This window comes from Chanodichthys erythropterus, chromosome 8, assembly GCF_024489055.1.
Source record: "Chanodichthys erythropterus isolate Z2021 chromosome 8, ASM2448905v1, whole genome shotgun sequence".
Lineage (NCBI taxonomy): Eukaryota > Metazoa > Chordata > Actinopteri > Cypriniformes > Xenocyprididae > Chanodichthys > Chanodichthys erythropterus.
Window position 1 is genome coordinate 42,568,158 of NC_090228.1, and position 21,291 is coordinate 42,589,448.

General features: G+C 37.8%; 1 protein-coding gene and 1 pseudogene across 1 annotated transcript in view; both read left to right on the forward strand.

Annotated features, from left to right (window-relative positions):
• The window catches only part of LOC137025275 (tripartite motif-containing protein 29-like), a 263,844-nt gene that overhangs the window by 6,442 nt on the left and 236,111 nt on the right, over window positions 1–21,291 (forward strand). The window lies entirely within an intron of this gene.
• LOC137024275 (zinc finger protein 665-like) lies at window positions 1,467–18,750 on the forward strand (annotated as a pseudogene).

Below are 21,291 nucleotides of genomic sequence, written 5' to 3' on the forward strand. Positions count from 1 at the left end.
GGATGACTCTCTCTTCCTGTTGCTCTGGTCTTCATCAACAGCCACTTGCACCACTTGCTGGTGAGGCCTGCAGTTCCCAGATGTGCAATGTTGAATTTCCTGTCAAATTTGAATCCCTGAAATGTGGAAGCAAATTTGTAAAGTGAAATAAAATGGACCGAAAATTGCCTGTTGAATATTATAGGTTGTATTTTTAAACAGAGTAAATATTTTGGAAGTCAAGTCTAAAAGAGCAATATGGATTATTTAATTTTTAATATATGAGATTAATCTGCTCTCAGAAATGATCCACCATCTCATATCATGTAGAACAGGGGTCTCCAACCCTGCTCCTGGAGAGCTACCATCCTGCAGACTTCAACCCTGAACCCTGAACACTTTGATTAGCTGGTTCAGGTGTGTTTCATTGGGATTGGAGCTGAAATCTGCAAGATGTTATCTTTCCAGAAGCAGGGTTGGAGACCCCTGATGTAGAACATCATATTAGAAGTGTCTTAGGAGTGGATGCAGAGATAATTTTCTCTTGATATGATAATCACATTGTTCATGTCTGTTGATTTACACAGTCACTTTCACCAACATTGTTCCCAGAACCAGGAATGACTTCCTACAATGTAAGTCACTAAGAAATCAAGCGGAAAAACTCACTGAGTGTGTTCATGTTCTTCCCGTAGAAGGTGGAAGAAAACATGATAGAAGAGTTTTGGGTAACATTTACAACAAGGATTTATTTGTTAACATTAGTTAATGAACAATGAGCAATACATTTATCAAATTATTAATCTTTGTTAAAATTAGTTAATAAAAATAGTCACTCATTGTTTCTTCATAGTGCATTAACTAATGCTAATAAATACAACTTAACAAATACAACTTATATATATATATATATATATATATATATATATATATATATATATATATATATTTTATATATATAAAACCACATGACATAGTTTAAAAATATTTAATAAACCTCAGAGTTTGAGTTATCATCAGATTTGAAATAGAACATGGTCAGGTGGCTTTAGCTGCAGTTCATTTCTAGACTGAAACCAAGCAAATTTAAATTTTATGTTCATAAAAATACTCTTCTAATAATTTTGCAAAACATTTAAGCTCTCTATAACTATTTTTTAGGACAGTAATTCATTCTGACTTAATGACAACAAACTGCAAAGTGTATGTTTTGAATGAGACCATACTAATGCTTGAAGTACTGATGCTTTTTAATTCAGCTTTATTAATTCATACACTCATTAAACACCTTTTAAACTCATAAATCACATTTGGCACTATTGCATTTTAATGTAATTTATCTGTATGGATTTTGTACTCAAACGTAGTTTTACTTTAAACAAAAAGCACATACTTTTATAGTAGTTAATATTTATTATGTATTTAAATACTTAAAGTACAAATCAGAGCGTTAACAGGACTTTTATTTTGGTCTTTTGATGTGACGTCATACGGCTGTGCCGCACTTTTGCGTCTGTTGTGATTCGGCTGAAGAAAGGTATGTGTTTTTAAGCATTTTACGGTGTTTAAATCTATACAAAACGTTCAAGCATTTTTATAGGTTTACATGCGACATAAGATAACTTAATTATTATTGAATTTAACATTGTAATACTTTATATAACCTACATTATCGTTATTTTTGTGAATAATAAATAGCATCCACACATGAGTTTCAGTTTTCATGCGTCTCTTTTCGCTCCCTGTCGTGAATCTGATTATCATAAACACGAGTTCAATCTCTGGCGAGTGATGTTGGAGAAGCGAAACTCCGAGGCAGTTGAATCAAATGATTCTCGAAATTATTCTGTGATTCAGTGATTCGGTGATTCTGAGCGCTCGAATCACCTCACGCTGGCGACACCTGATGGTTAAAACAATAAAAGTGCACCTAGAACAACAAACACGAATATGTGTAATAATAACTTTACAAACATCAGCAAATTTACTTTACAGCACTCTTTACAGTTCGCCATGTACAGTATGTACTTTTTTTATCGTGATTACAATAGCTGGGAAATAACTATACTAACCCTGAAATTAGAAATTAGCCCAAATCCTATAACCTTAACTTAACCCTCTTTGTTACCTAATATTACAAGTACTTTCTAAGGTAATTTTACAGTGCATGTACTGTAAAATAAAGTGCAACCCAATGTTTTTTTATTAAAGTGTTGTAAAAATAATCTTTAAATCTATAAATACCAAATGTAAATCTTAAATAGTTTGTATAATTTGCTTTCTGTCATTAATTTTTTGAGTGTTTTTTTGTCTAATCAGGTGATTTAAGTCATTAACTATCACTAAATGACTTCCTTACCAGTGCGCTGACTACTGAACTAAGGAGCTGATTGAGATGCACCCAGAGATTTCGTTTGGATTTATTTTTCTTTCTGCTAATTATTGTCATCTTAAATATGACAGAGTCCAAACACAGAAAAACTCCTGGTGAAGCAACTGAGATCCACGTGACACACTATTATAAAGATGTCATTTATTAAAGAAGAAAGTGAAGACCTGAAGATTGAAGAAACATTCAGAGTGAAACAAGAAGATACTGAGACACAAACAGGTTGGTTTCATTATCAAAGCTTCTCAGAGATTCTTATTAAAATGTCCAGTGGTGAAAATGATCAAAACATACAAGCTTGATAAAAATGCTTATTTTAGAAGAAAATTTCAGATGGCACTTCAAGGCTTTTGCATTTGATATACAAGCTAAATATTTATATCTTTATGTGGTCAGCAACATGTTTCAAAAAAATGGTGGGGATATGTCATGATATGTCGCGAGTCACGCTCTCACTGTATCTGATGATCAGTAGCGGCTCACTAAATAAAATAATTCAATACCTATTTACAATAAGCACTTAAAATAAGAAGACCATTGTAGAGAAAGAGCAAGAAGACCGTTTGAGCGCACGTCCAGTCGAGTGCGAGAGTAAAGAAAATCTGACAGCTGAAAGATTTGTGCTTGCACGTTACGTGGATGCGCCCTCAACATTTTTCATTAAAATAATGAAATAGAAACGGACTCAAACTATAAAAAGGTGAAGATAATCATGTCTGAAAGCTGCAATCAATTTTTCATTGGTTAAATCAATGGAGAATATCTCCACGGGATTGACGCCTATGTCCAAGCTTAATAATGGTCACTGTCAACATACCAACAAGTATGAAGCTAAAGAAAGTGCCTTTATCCACATCCATCCATCATAAACATACTCCACACAACTCTGGGGGTTTAATAAAGGCCTTCTGAAGTGAAGCTGTGCATTTGTGTTAGAAAAATATGCATATTTAACAAGTTATGAAATAAAGTTATAAAATAAAATATCTAGCTTCTGCCAGACAGCCTTCTGTGTTCTCTACTTAATTCACGCACCTATTCTCTATTCTATGCACAAATTCTCCTATTTCAAGACCACAACTGCGGGGATATTGCTAAATTGCCTCTGCATTGTCTGATTTCTTTGTTAACATCATTAATTTGATTGGATGTAAGATTTCTAATTTAATTTATTTTGTTACTGTTGGGTCAGAAATCAACAAGTGATTGTGTCAAAAATGTCACTAAAATTAATAAATATGCCCACACAATTCAAGATATGATTACAAAAAAGTACTTGTATAAAATCTTGATATTTATGTTATAACATTTTATATAATTAAGCAATATCACAAGAAAGAGGGCTGTTTTCACAAATATGAGCACAATTGCAAATGTGGTATTGATTTTTTTTATTTATTTATTTTTTTTTTTATACAAATGTTCGATAATCAAAAAACATTAATCTCAACATCATTTATGCATTTGTAACTGTACCAATTCAGATGCAACTTCTGTTCCATCTCTGCAGTGTAAAGACTTTGCTGTTAGTGATTTCAATTGATTGGTAACAGCTCTATATAGTGCCTTATTTTTAATCAATAATTACAATTAGAATAATAAGACATTTCTCGGGCAGTAAATGTGGATCTTTAAGCTGAATTTGAGGAGTGTTAGTCTGGTCTTGGTCTTGACTCTCTCGACTTGCCTTGGTCTTGGTCTCGGTTTAGGTGGTCTTGACTACAACACTACTTTTCAGTATTACATATCATTGAGGCGGAGAAAAGAACACAATGCTGTAGACAGCAGGTATATGTCGTTATCGCTGTTTTCCATATTCGTAAATATGTTTACACAACTTCTGGGTGCTTCAGTCCCTTCAGTTCTGGTCTCAAAGAAAAACTCTCAGAGTCGAAGTTCCAGGTCCCAGGAGGTTTTTTTTTTTTTATTTAGTTTTTTTACAAGCAACAAAGTGAGATGCTAGATCCACATCTGAATCTCTCTAGCCAGGGCACAGTTTTTATACATCTTTCTTATCTGTTAAAACAGTGTAAGAGCCACCCCTACAGTTCTTTTCCATGGTCTCATTTATGGGTGCTCTCCTCCCTTTCTCTTCTTGGAGTCTCCCAAGTACTCACCAACATTTTACCATAGTCACTTCACCAGTTAAATTTCAGGTGTTGCTTATGCAAGAGAAAATTCTCTTTGTAAGGATGGCCGACTGCCAACTAATCTACATCTTTTGACTTTATCTCTCATGGTGGAATTCTGCCAATTGATGGTCAACACTTTCTCATAGGCAAAATGAAACATTGTATCAAAAACAATCAACACTCCCCAGAGGCAAGAAGCCTTCACATGACACCCTTAGTAATGATCTTATTCATTTCACATCCTCCTGTTGTCTGGTGGAAAACTGCCAGCAAAATATGCTTAGTGGCCAAGCTAACTTCTCAGACACATCTGACCCTTACAGTCACATAGGCCAAGAGGCCTCAAAACACTTTTAGCTTTTATAGTAAGCAAACTAATTCTACAATTGTTTTCTATAGGATAAATAAAATAGACTGAAGTAGCTCTGAAGTAGGAGCTAATTGTTCCTAGTTCCTGCGATGCGAACACGGCAAAATCCGGGTACTTCAGCCAATAATGAAAAGGTTCCTTCAGTGCGAAAGCCCCTTATAATTAACCAGAGGCTGTTTGCATAAACTGCTTAGACTAGTCTTAAAACCTTTTATTATTATTATTTGAATTGCAAAAGTTAGATTTTCCTGTTGGTTAACTGCAAGTTGGTCAAATAACTTCTTACAACAGTCATAACATAGTGGCTAAGTTTATTCTGTCATCAGATCCCCTGGGTTTTTCTTCTTCTACTTCTTTTTAATAAAGTGAAAGCTGCCAGCTTGACAGTTTTTCACACTTGTCCTAAAGCATAGTGGGTATAGGATCAAGTTGAATGTTGGTTTTGATGCTTTACATGTCAAATGTTTTGATGTCTGTTGCTTTGTGCCATTAAAGTGGGGTTTACATTGTCTTTTTTTCTTTTTTTTTAGACCTGATGGCACTGAAAGAGGAGGTTGAGGTACTTAAAGAAATGGAAGAGAAAGATCAATATAACCATCATCATAATTTCATAACTGGAGAAAATTTTTTTAGTTCCTCACAGCCTGAAAAGACTTCCTCACTAAAAGGAACTCAAAAGCAAGGAACTAGAAGTCAGTTCATCTGCCAGCAGTGTGGAAAGAGTTTCAATCAAAAAGGACACTTTAAAGAGCACATGATAATTCACACTGGAGAAAGCCCATTTATCTGCAACCAGTGTGGAAGCAGATTCACTCGAAAAGAAAGCCTTAACAGGCACATGAAAGTTCACACTGGAGAGAAACCTTACATGTGCACTCAGTGTGGAAAGGGTTTCAGTCAAAAAGGACACTTTGAAGAACACATTAGAATTCACACTGGAGAGAAGCCTTATACCTGCCATCAGTGTGGAAAAGGTTTCACTGGAAAAGGAAATCTTAAGAAACACATGAGAATTCACACTGGAGAGAAGCCTTTTATGTGCCAACAGTGTGGACAAAGATTCCGTCATACAGGAAGCCTTAACAGGCACATGAGAACTCACACTGGAGAGAAGCCTTTCACTTGTCCTCAGTGTGGAAAGAGCTTCAGTCAACATGGAAATCTTGTAAAACATATGAAAGTTCACACTGGAGAGAAGCCTTACACGTGTCCTCAATGTGGAAAGAGTTTCAGTCAACATGGAAATCTTGTAAACCACATGAAAATTCACACTGGACAGAGCCTTTTCACCTGCCAACTGTGTAAAATAAGTTTCACTCTGAAAGGAAACCTTAAAAAACACATGAGCACTCACACTGGAGAGAAGTCTTTTACATGTCATCTATGTGAAAAGACTTTCAGATATAAGGTAACCCTTGAGTACCACATGAGGATTCATGTTTGAGAGAACTGTTTTACATGTCATCAGTGTGGAATGAGTTTTACTGTAAGGAATCAAGTAATAACACATTGGAGAAAAGCCTTTTGTGTGCTATCACTGTGAAACATATTGCATAAATAAAGCAAACCTTGAGGTTTACCAAGATCCCAAGTGGCGTTTAGATCAGTGGTTTCTTAATCCTGATACTGGGGACCCCGTTCACAGAAGTACAGCACTAGGTGGCGACAAGTGACTGTTAAAATCTATTTGACGTTGAATGATTCATTCAGAAGATTTAATAAAAAACATTGATTAATCCAGTAATGAAACAAGTGAGTCAAGTCATTGAATCGTTCATTCAAAGCAATTTAATAAATAATTTAATTAAATATTTTACATAGACGGCAGCAATTAATAATTTGTCCTTTTAATAAGTAATTGTATTGCTTAGTTGTCTGTGAAAATGAAAAACACGGTAATTACTAAAATAGGAATAAATACTACATTCAAAACCCTACCAAGTAAAGTATACAGTATGTGTATTGTCAACAATATTTACTTAAAGGTATAAAAAGTGTACATTCTCCTAAAATGTTTCCTATCAGTGTATTATATCTGATGTTTTTCGATAAGCATTATTGTTGCATTAGGCCCCTATCAGACAGAATGCATTTTTCAGGTTTGGAAACGTGAGGTATGCCGCATTGCCTTTTTTTAAAAACTTTTTTAATTTGGAAAAGAGCAGTGTGCAGTGTTTTTTTATGTTGCTAGGCAACCACAGAATCAGCCTTCCTGTCAAGCCGCGGTCACACTAGACTTTGAACGTGCGAAATTTCTTCGATGCTGTAACAGTCATGATATTATGTCTACAGCGTCTTTTTTATAAGCATGAATTCAAGCATAACAAACTAATACATTCAAAATGTAAAAATATAGAACCTACTCGACTTTACTGCAAAAATATCATTCTTTTAATTCAGCCAAGACATCATGCATGACGAATCAAACTTCTACTGGTTGCACGTCTTCACGTGATGCGAATTCACAGGTCAGAGTTCACAAAACTTGAACTTTGGAATGCAGCGAAATGCGTTTGAATGGAAGTCAATGGAACGAAAAGTGCAGTGTGACCGCACCTTTAGTCTAATCTGGATTATAGCGTGAGTGCTCTAGAATCTTTGGATTGCTGTTAAGTAAACTGTCATATTAGCAGAAACTTTAAAAAATTGGACAAGCTGAGGGTGCTTGCTCTGATGGAGGTCCATGTGGGTACACAAGACCCTCAGAAGGAGGAGACACTGCGGAGAGTACCACCACTTGGTCCAGGAGCTTCGGCTTAATGATGGTCAGTTCAAGATTTATTTTAGGATGAGTCTGGGACAGTTTGACAACCTGCTGTCAATCATCGGGCTTAGCATCACGAAAATGACCACCAACAACAGAGAGTCCATCGGTCCTGCTGTGCAGCTGAGCATTTTTGCAGTAGGTAATGTTGTTGCTTTCAAAGATGTAACCTTTTGATAATTTTATTTACTAGTCTATATCTTGCTGGGTAGTTTACCCTTTGATTGTACAGCATAATTTATAAGTTAACATTTAGTAATATATTTTGTATCAGTACTCAAAATCTGAAAAGTAACTAATTAAAAGTGTCAGACAAAAGTAAAGTAGTAAAAGTAAAAAGCACAGTATTTAACTCTGAAATTATACATAGATACAACCCTATTCACCTAAACCTCAAGGCAGGCTACAACTCAAATGTGCAATAATTAGTCTACCCAGGGCTGGTGCTATATGTACAGTGTAGTAGATTTAAGTTCGTAGTGGGGAAGGAAGTGGTCAGGGACGACAAACAACTGCTGACTGAGTCTTTATTGAATGTCAACAGAAGGACTGTGCAACGCACAACAACGAAAATAAACAATCCACAAAGGGCTTCACTCCAGGTTCGGCATACGCTATCCACAAGGGCTTCTCTCCAAGTTTGGTTTACACCATCCACAAGGGCTTCACTCCACGAACCTCGACTCGACTCAGTCAACAGTTCCCCTCTCTCTCACACGCTCCTGCTTCTCACGGCGTTTTAACCTGTCTCCGTGCCAATCACTGGAATGAGAAACAGGTGTTCGTGATTTGTATCCAACCCACTCACTTACCAAGCGTCTCCCGCTATTCTCTCCGGTTGCAGACCTCGCTGAACCACGCCCCCCTCGCCACATACAGATACCTGGAAATTCTGAAAATGAAGGGTAGGCTCTTGCACTACCCACTGTAACTATAACTCCCTTTTATATTACAGATTTATATCCACTGGAGATTCATACAGAACAATTGCATTCAGCTACAGGGTTGGATTCTCTGCCGTGGTGGGCATTGTGAAAGAGGTGTGTGAGACTGAGGCAATCTGGTCATGTCTGGTTGGAGAATAGAAGGCCATTGTGGAGGACTTTCTAGAAATTCTGGAATTCTCCAAATTGTGTTGGAGCAATTGATTGGAAACACTTCACAATCCAAGCTCCAGCAAATAGTGGATCCCAGTTCCACAACTACAAATGCTCATTTTTCTTTGATCTCCTGGCTGTGGTGGATGCAAGATATTGCTTCAGGATGATTGATGTGGGAGTAAATGGCAAGAGCAGTGATGGAGGTACGCTTTCCTCATCAGCATTTGGCCAAGCACTCTGTCATGATGCCCTTGAACTTCCACGAAATGCACCTGTTCCAGGACCTGAAGGAGCCATGCCATTTGTTTTTGTGGCAGACAAGGCATTTCCCTGGGCACAACTTGTCTACCGAACAGAGGGTCTTACCACCTGTCTCGAGCCTGGAGGATATTGGAGTGTTAATCGTAAAGCCTGCAGACTGTAGTCGGGACAGGACAGTTTGGAGGTCATGAAAATGCTGTGTCAGGGTGGGTGAGTATATAATGATGTCGTCAATGTGAACAAAAAATATATCTTCCCTCTTAATTCTCCTAAGACAGTCTCCATTATCCTTTGGAACGTTGCTGAAGCGTTTTTTAATTCAAAGGGCATACCATTACACTCAAATAGCCCAGATGAAATGATGAAGACAGTTTTCAACTTGCTTGCTAACCCTGCGGAAAGAACCAAGTCAGGAAGAGGTAATTGCTTATGCTAGTCGGGCCTTAAACAAGCTGAAACTCATTATTGCACCACTGAAAAAGAATGCTTGCCGTGGCCTGGGCTTTAGAGAGGTGGCAATATTATCTAGAACCAAAACTGTTCACCTTTGTTACTGACCATTCCGCACTGCAGTGGGTGATGAATTCGACCAGGACAACTAGCCCCCTGATCCGCTGGGCTGTTCGCCTACAAAAGTTTGATTTTATGGTAGAGTATCGAAAAGGCAAACTTAACGTTGCACCAGATGCTTTGTCTCAGATGCTTGTCAAGCCAGAATGCTGCCTGTTCTCTACCCACAAAGATGATTTGGAACTGCCCGTGTCCCCTGGGAAGAACAGCACCAGGACCCTGAGATCACTAAAAAATTTTCAGTCAATGGCAGAAACTGACCATACTTTGTATGATAATTATGACATGGTAGAGGTTACACAATGTTGCTTACTGGCCTGGAATGTGGACAGATGTAAAACAGCATGTCAAGAAATGTGTAAAATGTCAGACCCTAAAGAATGAGAACAGAAAACCTGCAGGAAAAATTCAGAAAGTTACCACCACACACCCAAATCACATGATCGGTGTCAACATTATGGGACCCTTGCCTCATAGTACTCACCAGCATGAATATCTTCTTGTCTCATTATCCTGGTTTCACAGAGGCGACTGTATAAGCGAGTCCTTGGAGTTTCATCTAAAGTTGCTGAAGTCGTGGTGAAGGCAACATGCATTTTGCACAACTTGTTTGTTAACAGCTTCCAGGAGTTCTCTCTGGTAGTCTGTCAGCCCTCCTCCGTGCTCTGTTCTCCTCTTACAACCTCTTCTGCTCCCTCTGTTGGTGTTGAGTTGGACACAACCCGGAAAACACTAGGTGGAGATGTCGTAGATGTTAATATAGCTGGTATAGAGGTTGACATGTCTGGTGGTAATGACACAGATGTTGATGTAATACATGTTGATGTAGATTGTTGTGTCGGAGACAAGAAGGGTGGCTCAAAGGTCCCAGTCAGCAGGTCATCCTCCTAAGACAATGCGTTAAACACTGACACATGGTTAAACACAGCAGTCATTTTGAGATATCACATTATTTACTGACACATCACCATACACTCCCAAACTTATCACCTACCTCAACTTGCACTACCATAGGGAGTAGGAGAGATTCAACAGTACAGTCCTGACTGTCTATAGGCCAATCAAAATAACAGTTGGAAGTCCCTGGTCTCTCTTTCTCGCAAGGCTCAAGAAAGGACATAACGGCCATAAACATCCATCTATTATGACTGCCTCCTTCAGCACCACTGTTTCTCCTTCTCTGCCCTCCTTTCTTTTAAGTGAAAATAGTTCATGGACCACAAACTGTTGCTACTTCTTACGTTAGTACAGTTTAAATTAATGAAAGCAACTTACCTGACATCTCTATTGCCATATTAACTTGCTTTTAGGCCTGCTGCTTTTTGTTAACATTGTAGTAGTTGCTGTTTGTGAAGACATACAGCTCTGGGTAACCCGTGACAGCCACCATAATTTGCTCCTCCATCACTGCAGTCTCTGGACCTTCCAAGCAACTGTAAACGTATCTGTGCCTACCACAGAGGAGTGGAGGTCAATTGCAAAGAAGTTTGAGGAGAGTTTGTGGAATTTTCCTCTCTGTTGTGGAGCTCTTGATAGGTAACATGTTTTCCTGAAAGTGCCTCCTAACTCAGGATCCCAGTTTTACAAGTACAAAGGAACATTCTCCTTAGTTCTCTTGGCCATTGTGGATGCCCAGTATTGTTTCAGGGAAATTAATGTTTGGGACTACAGGAGGACCGGCGATGGTGGGATTTTTGCCAACTCCGCTTTTGGTCAAACACTTCAATCAGGCACCCTCCAATTATCTGCTGAACTGCCACTACCAGGGGCTGACCACAGAGGTCCCCAGTCACATGTGTTTGTTGCTGATGAGGCTTTTACACTACAGAAAAACCTCATGCCCACCCGGGCGCATCCTTCTAAGAGAGCGTCTCAGCGTGGCTGCCTGTTGAACATGCCTTTTTTCGATCCTTTCGTGCCAGTAGAGGATGTACAGGTGTGCCATTGAGGTCCACCCTGCTGTTGCAGAGATGTGTGTTAAAGCCACTTTTGTTCTCCATAACTTCCTGTGGAGGTTAACCTAGATATCTGCAGGGAGAAGGTTGATCCTGGTTGGTAAGGTGGAGCCACTTACAGGTCAGGGAAGACTTGCTGCTAACAACTCAGCTAGAGAGGCCATCAGAGTCTGGAAGGCCTTCACATCCTACTTCTCTGCAGAGGGAACGTCCTCATGACAAGATGCTGTCTAACCGTGCATTCACACTGCCGCTGGCGAGAGCGTCAAAGTGACAGGAAGTCATTCATTTTCAATGTGAGCTGGCGGCGAGCTCCAGCATGAGCGGTGTGGTGCTTCTTGGACGATGAGAGCGTCAAGGAGGGTTGAAGTCAGGTCAACTTTATGGTAATGAGCTATGACGCAGTTCAGCAGCAACCAATCGGAATGTAGAGGTCCTCGCTTTAGAGGATTCCGATTGGTTGCCACATCTTGTCATATACTTTGACCCTCTTGCTGGCAGCGGTTTGAACGCACAGTACAGCGTTATTGGCAGGGCAGCCAGGGCGAATTTTGACGCTCCTGCCAACGGCAGTGTGAACACACAGTAATGCACAACCATATGCCAAACTGTTCTTGAGCCACATTCTTGACTGAAACTAATGTCTATGTTATGAGTCAACATGTAGAAAGGCACAACATTTTGTGAATAAAAGAAACTTTCTACTGACTCCAAATTCAGCGTCTTAGTGCTTGATTCATAAATAAGTTTATATATTTGAAATTTTACAAACTCTTTTTGTTGGGATGACAAGCGTTGTAAGGAATTAGGTAGTGCTGGGAGAAAAAAATCACCTAAATTAACCTAACTTCAAAATAGTTTTTTTTATTATTATTATTCCAGAATCGATATCAATTCAAATTTAATTGCTTTATTTTAGTCCTTATTTATAGACGAGGTGGACAGAGGTTACCCACTTTTGTTCCAATATAGGGCGAAATGTGTCATTATCTATACTTGTCACGTGATGTAATATCCCTTTCAAGTGGAAGAGAAAGAGATGTGAGACAACCCAGCACTTCAAAGAAAGCAAAACGCATCACAGAGTCAATTGCAGTGTTTCCCATACATTGATTTATTTGTGGCGGTCCACCACAATATCAGCATTGACTGCTGCAAACTGCATTGTGTCACAGAGAATTTTGTTGTGACTGTTACAATTACAATAAAGAAGTCTATCTATATGAGTATTTATATATACATAATAAATACACACAGCACACATATTATGTAAACAAACTTATTTTGGATATGATTAATCACGATTAGTGTTTGACAGCATTAAACACACTGCAGTTACAATTCCTTAAATAAAGCTATGAGAGAATATTTTGTTTTATTGAATATTGATTTATGAAATGATTTTTTAAATCGAAATTATACCTCCAAATATGAAACCAAAACCTGCTGGCAAGCCACTGCCTTAATGAATCAATTGTCAAACAGCTGATTGATTCAGGAATGAAGCATGTCTTTAAAAAATTGCTGCCTTAAATTCAATTCAACTAGGTAACATTAACTTCATAAATTATTTTTTTTTTTTTAAAAGTTGTAAAACTGTCATAACATTACTACATAGAGCAAAACTTACATTATTAAAATATAATCAACAGTATTAAAGGTAGGGTCTTCAATTTTCAGAGAGGCTTGCAATAGTGAGCCAGTTTTGAAAGCATAAGATCCCATCCTTCCTTCAGAGTGTCTGCAAAGCCATGACTCTTTCAAAACACATGAATGCCTACAGCAGTCAGCAAAAGCATCACAAGAGTTAAACTATCTCAATTTTTGTTAATAAAAATACTTTTCTAATAACCTTACCAAACATTTAAGCTCTTTATAACTTTTTTTTTTTTTTTTTTCATTAGGACAATAATTAATTCTGACTTGATGATAAATTGCCAAGTGTCTGTTTTGAAATGAGACCATAGTAATGTTTGAAGTACTAATGCTTGTGAATTCGGCTTTATTAATTCATACACTCTTAAACACTTTTTTAAACTCATAAATCACATTTGTTTTACTCATTTTATTAGTTAATATTTTCTTCAAATGACTAGTCAATATTTCACTATGTATTTAAATACTTCATGAATGTACACAGCAGAGTGTGAATAGGACTTTTATTTTATACAATATGACGTCTTAAGGCGGCGCCGCGCTCCTGCGTTTGTTGTGGTTTGGCTGAAGAAAGGTATGTGTTTTTAAGCATTTTACAGTGTTTTAATCGATACAAAACGTTCAAGCATTTTTATAGGACGAAGATAACTTAATTGTTATTGAATTTAACATTGTAATATTTAATCTAACATACATTTTCATTTTTTTTGTCAGTAACGTTAAATAGCATCCACACATGAGTTTCAGAAAAGATGCGTCTCTTTTCGCTCCCTATCTTGAATCAGTTTATCATAAACTCGAGTTCAGTCTCTGGCGAGTGATGTTGGAGAAAAGAAACTCCGAGGCAGTTGAGTCAAATGATTCACGAAATGATTCAGTGATTCTGAGCGTTCGAATCACCTTACGCTGGCGACACCTGCTGGTTAAAACAGTGTAAATGCAACTAGAACAACAAACACAAAAATGTGAATAACTATTATTTTACAGCACTGTTAACCATGTACATACTTAGTACTGTAATTACAATAGCTGGCTAATAATGAGGTACGAACCCTTAACCTAAACTTAACTCTTTTACCTTATATTACCAGTACTTTCTTAGGTAATGATAGTGCATGTACTGTAAAATAAAGTGCAGTAAATATAATCTTCAAAAGTTCCAAATTTAAGTTTTAAATAGTCTGTATAATTTGCCAGTGCACTGATTTAACAGTGCATTGACTACTAAACTAGAGAGCTGATTGAGACGCACCCAGAGATTTAATTTAGACTTATTTTACTTTCTGTTAATTATTCTCATCTTAAACATAAATTGTCCAAACACAGAAAAACTCCTGGTGAAGCGACTGAGATTCACGTGACACTATTATAAAGATGGCGTTTTTTAAAGAGGAGAGTGAAGAAATGAAGATTGAAGAAACATTCAGAGTGAAACAAGAAGATACTGAGACACAAACAGGTTGGTTTCATTCTCAAAGCTTCTCAGAGATTCTTATTAATTTGTCTAGTGGTGAAAATGATAAAAAATGCTGATGATGGCTGGCAATTAAAAAAAAAAAAAAGCTGGCGAGGAGTTTAGTTTAAAGGGTTAGTTCACTTTTTTAAATGAAAATGGCCCAAAGATTTACTCACTTTCAAGCCATCCTAGGTGTATATGACTTTCTTCTGATGAACATAATCAGAGTTATATTAATAAATATCCTGATGCATAGGCACCGATTTATATTTCTGCCGGTGGGTGCCCAGTGCATATATCTATACAAACCTGAGCTAAATATTCATATCCCTATGAGGTCTAGTGATTGAACTTCTGTTAGCAAGTCAGAGATGTTCGGGGGTTTTTTTGTTTTGTTTTGTTTTTAATCACCAGTGGTTCTAGTCCACCCTTGTTTTTTTTTTCTCTCTATAAGACCAAAGATTTTCATTAATGATTGTTTATATAAAGAGGCAAGAGCAGGGACACATTTGTGTGCATTTTGTTAATAATTTTGCTGGAAAGAACAGAGAGTTGCTGCAACACCACTAGAGACAGATTGACACGCTCGTCTGTGCACGAGCCACAAGAGAACGTTCCTCCACTGATAACAGTGGCGTAATTTAAAAAACAACACATTCCAGCACTAGAATGCTTCTAAAACTGCGCACACACTTAACAGTTGTAAGGCTGATTATGAATGTAAATTGATACTTATGACTAATCATGCTCAAACACGTCCAGTTAGAGCCAGTTGGGTTCAGTCTGCGATTACAGTCGGTGTTCATATTCCATGTATAAGTATTTAAATCTGCTTCAGTCGCAGGAAACAATCGCTGTGTTTTGAGCACAGTCATAGAATGTTTTAGCTAGTTGTTAAATGTGTGCCCAACTTTATTTAACTAATTAATGTCAACTGGGTGTTTCATTTGCATTATAGGCTATCCATGCAGCAACATGTTTCAAAAAAATGGTGGGGATATGTCATGATATGTCGCGAGTCACGCTCTCACTGATATCTGATGATCAGTAGTGGCTCACTAAATAAATTAATTCAATACCTATTTACAATAAGCACTTAAAATAAGAAGACCATTGTAGAGAAAGAGCAAAAGACAGTTTTGAGCATGCATCCAGTTGAGTGCGAGAGTAAAGAAAATCCGACGGCTGAAAGATTTGTGCTCGCGCGTTACTTGGATGCGCCCTCAACATTTTTCATTAAAATAACGAAATAGAAAAGGACTCAAACTATAAAAAGTTGAAGATAATTGTGTTTGAAAGCGGCAATCAATTTTTCATTGGTTAAATCAATGAAGAATATCTCATATTTTTTCCACGGAATCGGTGCCTATGTCTTGATGCATCCTTAATAATGGCAGAGAGCGGGACCAATGAGTCTATCTACATCCATCTATCATAAACATACTCCAGGGGGTTAATAATGGTCTTCTGAAGCAAAGCTATGTGTTTGTGTAAAAAAAAAAAAATTAAATAAAGTTATAAAAAGAAATATTTAGCTTCCGCCAGACAGCCTTCGTGTTCCGTACTTTTTTTATAATTCACGTGCCTATTTTCTATTCTATGCACAAATTCTCCTATGATAACTTTTCAGTATTACATGATGCTAAGAAAAGAACATAGCCCTGCAGACAGCAAGTGAATGCCACTGTTTTCCATATTTGTGAAGTAAATATGTTTACATGGCTTTTTAAAAATGCCAGGTGCAGGTGTTTGACATGCGTTTGACCAATCGATGTACACTCACGTCACTGATAGTTCCTGTAGTGCTGGTTTAGACTCTACTCTGAAGTAGGAGCTAATTTAGTTCCCCCATAAGGAGTTCCTAGAACTAAAATTGTTCCTAGTTCCTGCGGTGCGAACACGGCAAAATCCGGGTACTTCAGCCAATAGTTCTAGGAACTATGAAAATGTTCCTTTGGTGCGAAAGCCCCTTATAATTAAGCAGAGGCCGGTTGCATTAACTGGTTAGACTAGTCTTAAAACTTAGTCATCTAATTTTTTTCTCATTTGAATTGAAAAGGTTAGACAGATTACCCCTTGGTTAACTGCTAGTTGGTCAAACTGTTTCTTAGGACAGTCATAACATAGTGGCTAAGTTTACTGTGAAGGGGTGGATTCTGGAATCCACTGCCGCTTCTATATCTAATCTTTTAAGTTATAAATCAACATTTATATTTCTGTTAAATTATTTGAATGACTTCTTCAATGTATGTTAAAGGATCTATTTTCCTCTGTACATCTCACTGAGAGAAAAGAACATGTTATCAGTATGTTTTGGCGAAAGTTTCCTGCTCAGAGCAGAGCTCAGATCAACTTCAGCCTTGAAGAAGCTGTGAATCATGTGTATCTGTGTATGTGCGCTAAGTGTTTTGTGCAGGTCCCTTTTGTACTGGACAACTGGGTTTCTGCTTGAGACCAGCAGACGCCACATCATGACCCCAAAAGGACATCCGGTACCTAAATCTAGGGTCCCCCTCGTCATCACTGTGACGAAGGGAGATATGCTTCTTACTATCTGTCCACGTGTGGAAAATTTCTAATCTTGTCTATTTTTCTTAGCCAATCAGAATCATCCAACCTGAAGTAATGACGTAGTTAGTGGACTCTGTTAGAGTATAATTGTTGTGGAAATGTGAATGTAAGCGGAGGGGACTACGAACTCTTTGGGAGGCTTGAAGTTGGCTTCTGCTGATGAAACTGCAAACTATTCTTCATTAAATTTTTCTTCAATTTATTATTTTTTTAAACTTTGTCTCTGGGTCTTTATTCAACATATCTGGTTTCAAGGGTCCTAAACTGTTTATCCCCAACAACTGTAACTGTCATCAGATCTCCTGGGTCAAACTTTTTTTTTAATAAAGTGTTTAGCTGCCAGCTTGACAGTTTTTGACACTCGCCCTAAAGCAAGTGAAGAATTAGCAATATTGAGAAGCCTTCTCAGATTACATTAAACATATCTTTCAGTAGCATAGAGGGTATAGGATCAAGTTGAATGTTGGTTTTAATACTTTACATGTCAAATGTTTTAATGTCTGTTGTTTTTTTAGACCTGATGGCACTGAAAGAGGAGGCTGAGGTGTGGAATGAAATGGGAGAGAAAGATCAATATAAGCATCATCATAATTTCATAATTGGAGAAAAATCTTTTAGTTCCTTACAGCCTGAAAATACTTCCTCACTAAAAGAAACTCAAAAGGCAGGGACTAGAAGACACTACATCTGCCAACAGTGTGGAAAGAGTTTCAGTCAAAAAGGACACTTTAAAGAGCACATGAGAATTCACACTGGAGAGAAGCCTTTTAACTGCCATCATTGTGGAAAATGTTTCACTGGAAAAGGAAACCTTAAAAAACACATGAGAATTCACACTGGAGAGAGCCCTTTTATGTGCCAACAGTGTGGACACAGATTCAATCATAGAGGAAGCCTTAACCGGCACATGAGAATTCACACTGGAGAGAAGCCTTACACGTGTCCTCAATGTGGAAAGAGTTTCAGTCAACATGGAAATCTTGTAAAACACATGATAATTCACACTGGAGAGAGCCCTTTTATGTGCCAACTTTGTGGACAGAGATTCAATCATAGAGGAAGCCTTAACCGGCACATGAGAGTTCACACTGGAGAGAAGCCTTACACGTGTCCTCAATGTGGAAAACGTTTCAGTCAACATGGAAATCTTGTAAAGCACATGAAAATTCACATTGGACAGAGCCTTTTCACTTGTCAGTTTCACTCTGAAAGGAAACCTTAAAAAACACATGAGCACTCACACTAGAGAGAAGTTGTTTACTTGTCATCTATGTGAAAAGACTTTCAGATATAAGGTAACCCTTGAGTACCACATGAGGATTCATGTTTGAGAGAACTGTTTTACATGTCATCAGTGTGGAATGAGTTTTACTGTAAGGAATCAAGTAATTTCATGTGCCATCACTGGAAATGAAGTGCATAAATAAAGCAAACCTTGAGTTTTACTAAGATCCCAAGTGGTGTTTAGATCAGTGATTTTTACTCTGGGGACCCCCATTCACAGAAGTACTGAGATAAAATTTTGTAGTTTGTATATAAACTTGGAAGTCTACGTTAGCGATTAGAACAGAGCAAATCAGCTTTTAAAAGTAGTTATGAGTGAGTCATTGAATCATTAATTCAATTTTTTTTTTTATATAATTCAATTAAATATTTTTAAATAGACTGCAGCAAGTAATATTTTGCCCTCTAGAAAATAACTGTTTTGTTTAGTTATCTGTTCAGAATCATATGAGAATCATGATCTCTATTTGAAAAAATCAAACAAACAAAAACAAACAAAGGTGATTTTCATTTGATCCAGAATCGTACAGCTCTAACACATGCATTATTCATCTTCCAACTGCTGTAGCAATTTATTAATATGTTTTATTTTCATAGAAATAGATAAGAAATCTATGGCTGATGCCCTGTCTCATCTCCATCAACCTAATCCTGAGAACAGTTCTCCAGAACCTATTCTCCCTCCAGCCATGATTGCCTGCCCAATCCAAAGGTCCATCGATGAGCAAATTACCCAAGCTAACTGCACCGAACCTGCTCTGCCAGGTTCGCCATTACCAACACTTCCCGGAGACTCCTGAAGGAAAGCTGGTTCCGCTGCCCATTCCACACCATCCATGGTCTCATCTTGGCATTGACTTCATGACTGACCTCCCACCTTCTAACAATCATACCTGTGTGTTTGATGTTGTTGACCGCTTGTCAAAGGCATGTAAACTTGTCCCTCTCAAAAGATTATCCAACTGCATTCGAAGCTGCTGAAGCGCTCTTCCAAAATGTGTTCCGCCACTTCAGCCTTCCTGAAGATATTGTATCAGTTTGTGGTCCTCAATTCATCTCCTGTGTATGGCAAGCATTCTTCAAACTGCTGGTAGTGCCAGTAAGCCTCTCCTCTGGTCACCACCCTCAAAATTAACGACCTGACTGAACAGAAAATACAGGAGATTCGGAGGTACCTGAGGTCCTACTGACAACAGAACCAGGACAGCTGGAGCCAGTTCCTTCAATGGGAGCCCAGAACTCCCTCAGACAATCCACCACTAGGCTCACCCCGTTTCAGTGTATCCTTGGGTACCAACCTCCGTTATTCCCTGGTCCAGTGATCCCTCTGAGGTTCCAGCTGTCAACCACTGTTTCCAGCAGAGTGAAGCCGCCTTTCCTCTTGCACACGACATTCGCATCCGATTGTCGCATTTCGCCCCCTAGCGGCAGTCACACGGAACTTTGAAATTGGTAGTGAAGCAACCGTTAACCTCGGCTTATTCCAACCCAGCAACCACCATGGTAAACTGAACGATTTTAATGAATGTAACGTTAATACATGTATGAATATATCCATACAAAGCAAATGACCCTCAATACATCTGAAATAAAAACATACTAGTAGATTTTATAGAGCTTCAACGTAAAAATGTATTTAATAATCATAAAATATCTTTTTTGTTTTACATAATTACTGATAACCACCATTTTAAAGAAAAAGTGTTTATATAATAACATTAAAGTGTTAAAATATTGGTGATTCTAACTTCGTGCTCATCGTTTTGACTAGAATACATCATATCCGGTCGGCCGGTCGCATACGGTCTAGCCGCAGAAGTTCAAATATTTCAACGCATCCGAAGCTCAAATCGGATCCGAAATTTCCGCATTCGCATATGATCGGAACTCCACGCAGCCCCCGTACTACTCTCCATTGGAAATGAATGACTTCCGGTCCAACGGCTGTCGTTTGTCGTGTGCAGTGGAAAGGCGGCTTGAGTGTGTGTGATTGTGTGTGTGTGACTATTATTTTTTGATCAGATATTATTCATGTAATTGTTAGAACTATTGAATGGTTGACTGAAAGTGTGCTTAAATGATTCTTTTCATTGAAATAATGTCCAAACTGTATTCTCTGTACTCTCTGCTAAGAGCGGGAAAGTTAGAGACCAAGTGACTAGTCGGATAACATGTAATTTATGGTTAGAGGAGGAGAAATTGTCAACTCTGAAACAAAGATGATACCTAATTGGTCAGAACTCCTCAAAGATTTTGGACAAACACCTCAGTTTAAAAATTCAGGACATGAACCATGAATTAGATAATGACGAGTAGACAAAGAGTTGGGAGATGAAAATGGATTAAGAACAAACAGCTTCAATCAAACCATCTAACTATGCTCATCTCTTTTCAATTCAATTCCTATTTATTTGTATAGTGCTTTTCACAATACATATCGTTTCAGAGCAGCTTTACAGAAAATGCATGTCAACATTACAATTTAGAGTAATCTGTTATCAAAGGTGACTGTCCAAATTTCAGAAATGAACATACCAATCACACAGTTATTATCACACAGCTAAAAATTCTAGACGTCATAAATGCATGAACATATTCTGTAGCTTAGCAATGTTTCTGAGGTGGAAGAAGGTTGCTTTTTTAACATATGAAATATGATTTTCAAAGGACAAGTTGCTGTCTAATATAACACCCAGGTCTTTAACTTTCGAAGATGAAGTAACAGTACATCCTTCTAAGTGCAAATTGTAGTCTAAGAGATTCTGTGTACAGGTTTTTGGCCCAATAAGTAATATCTCAGTCTT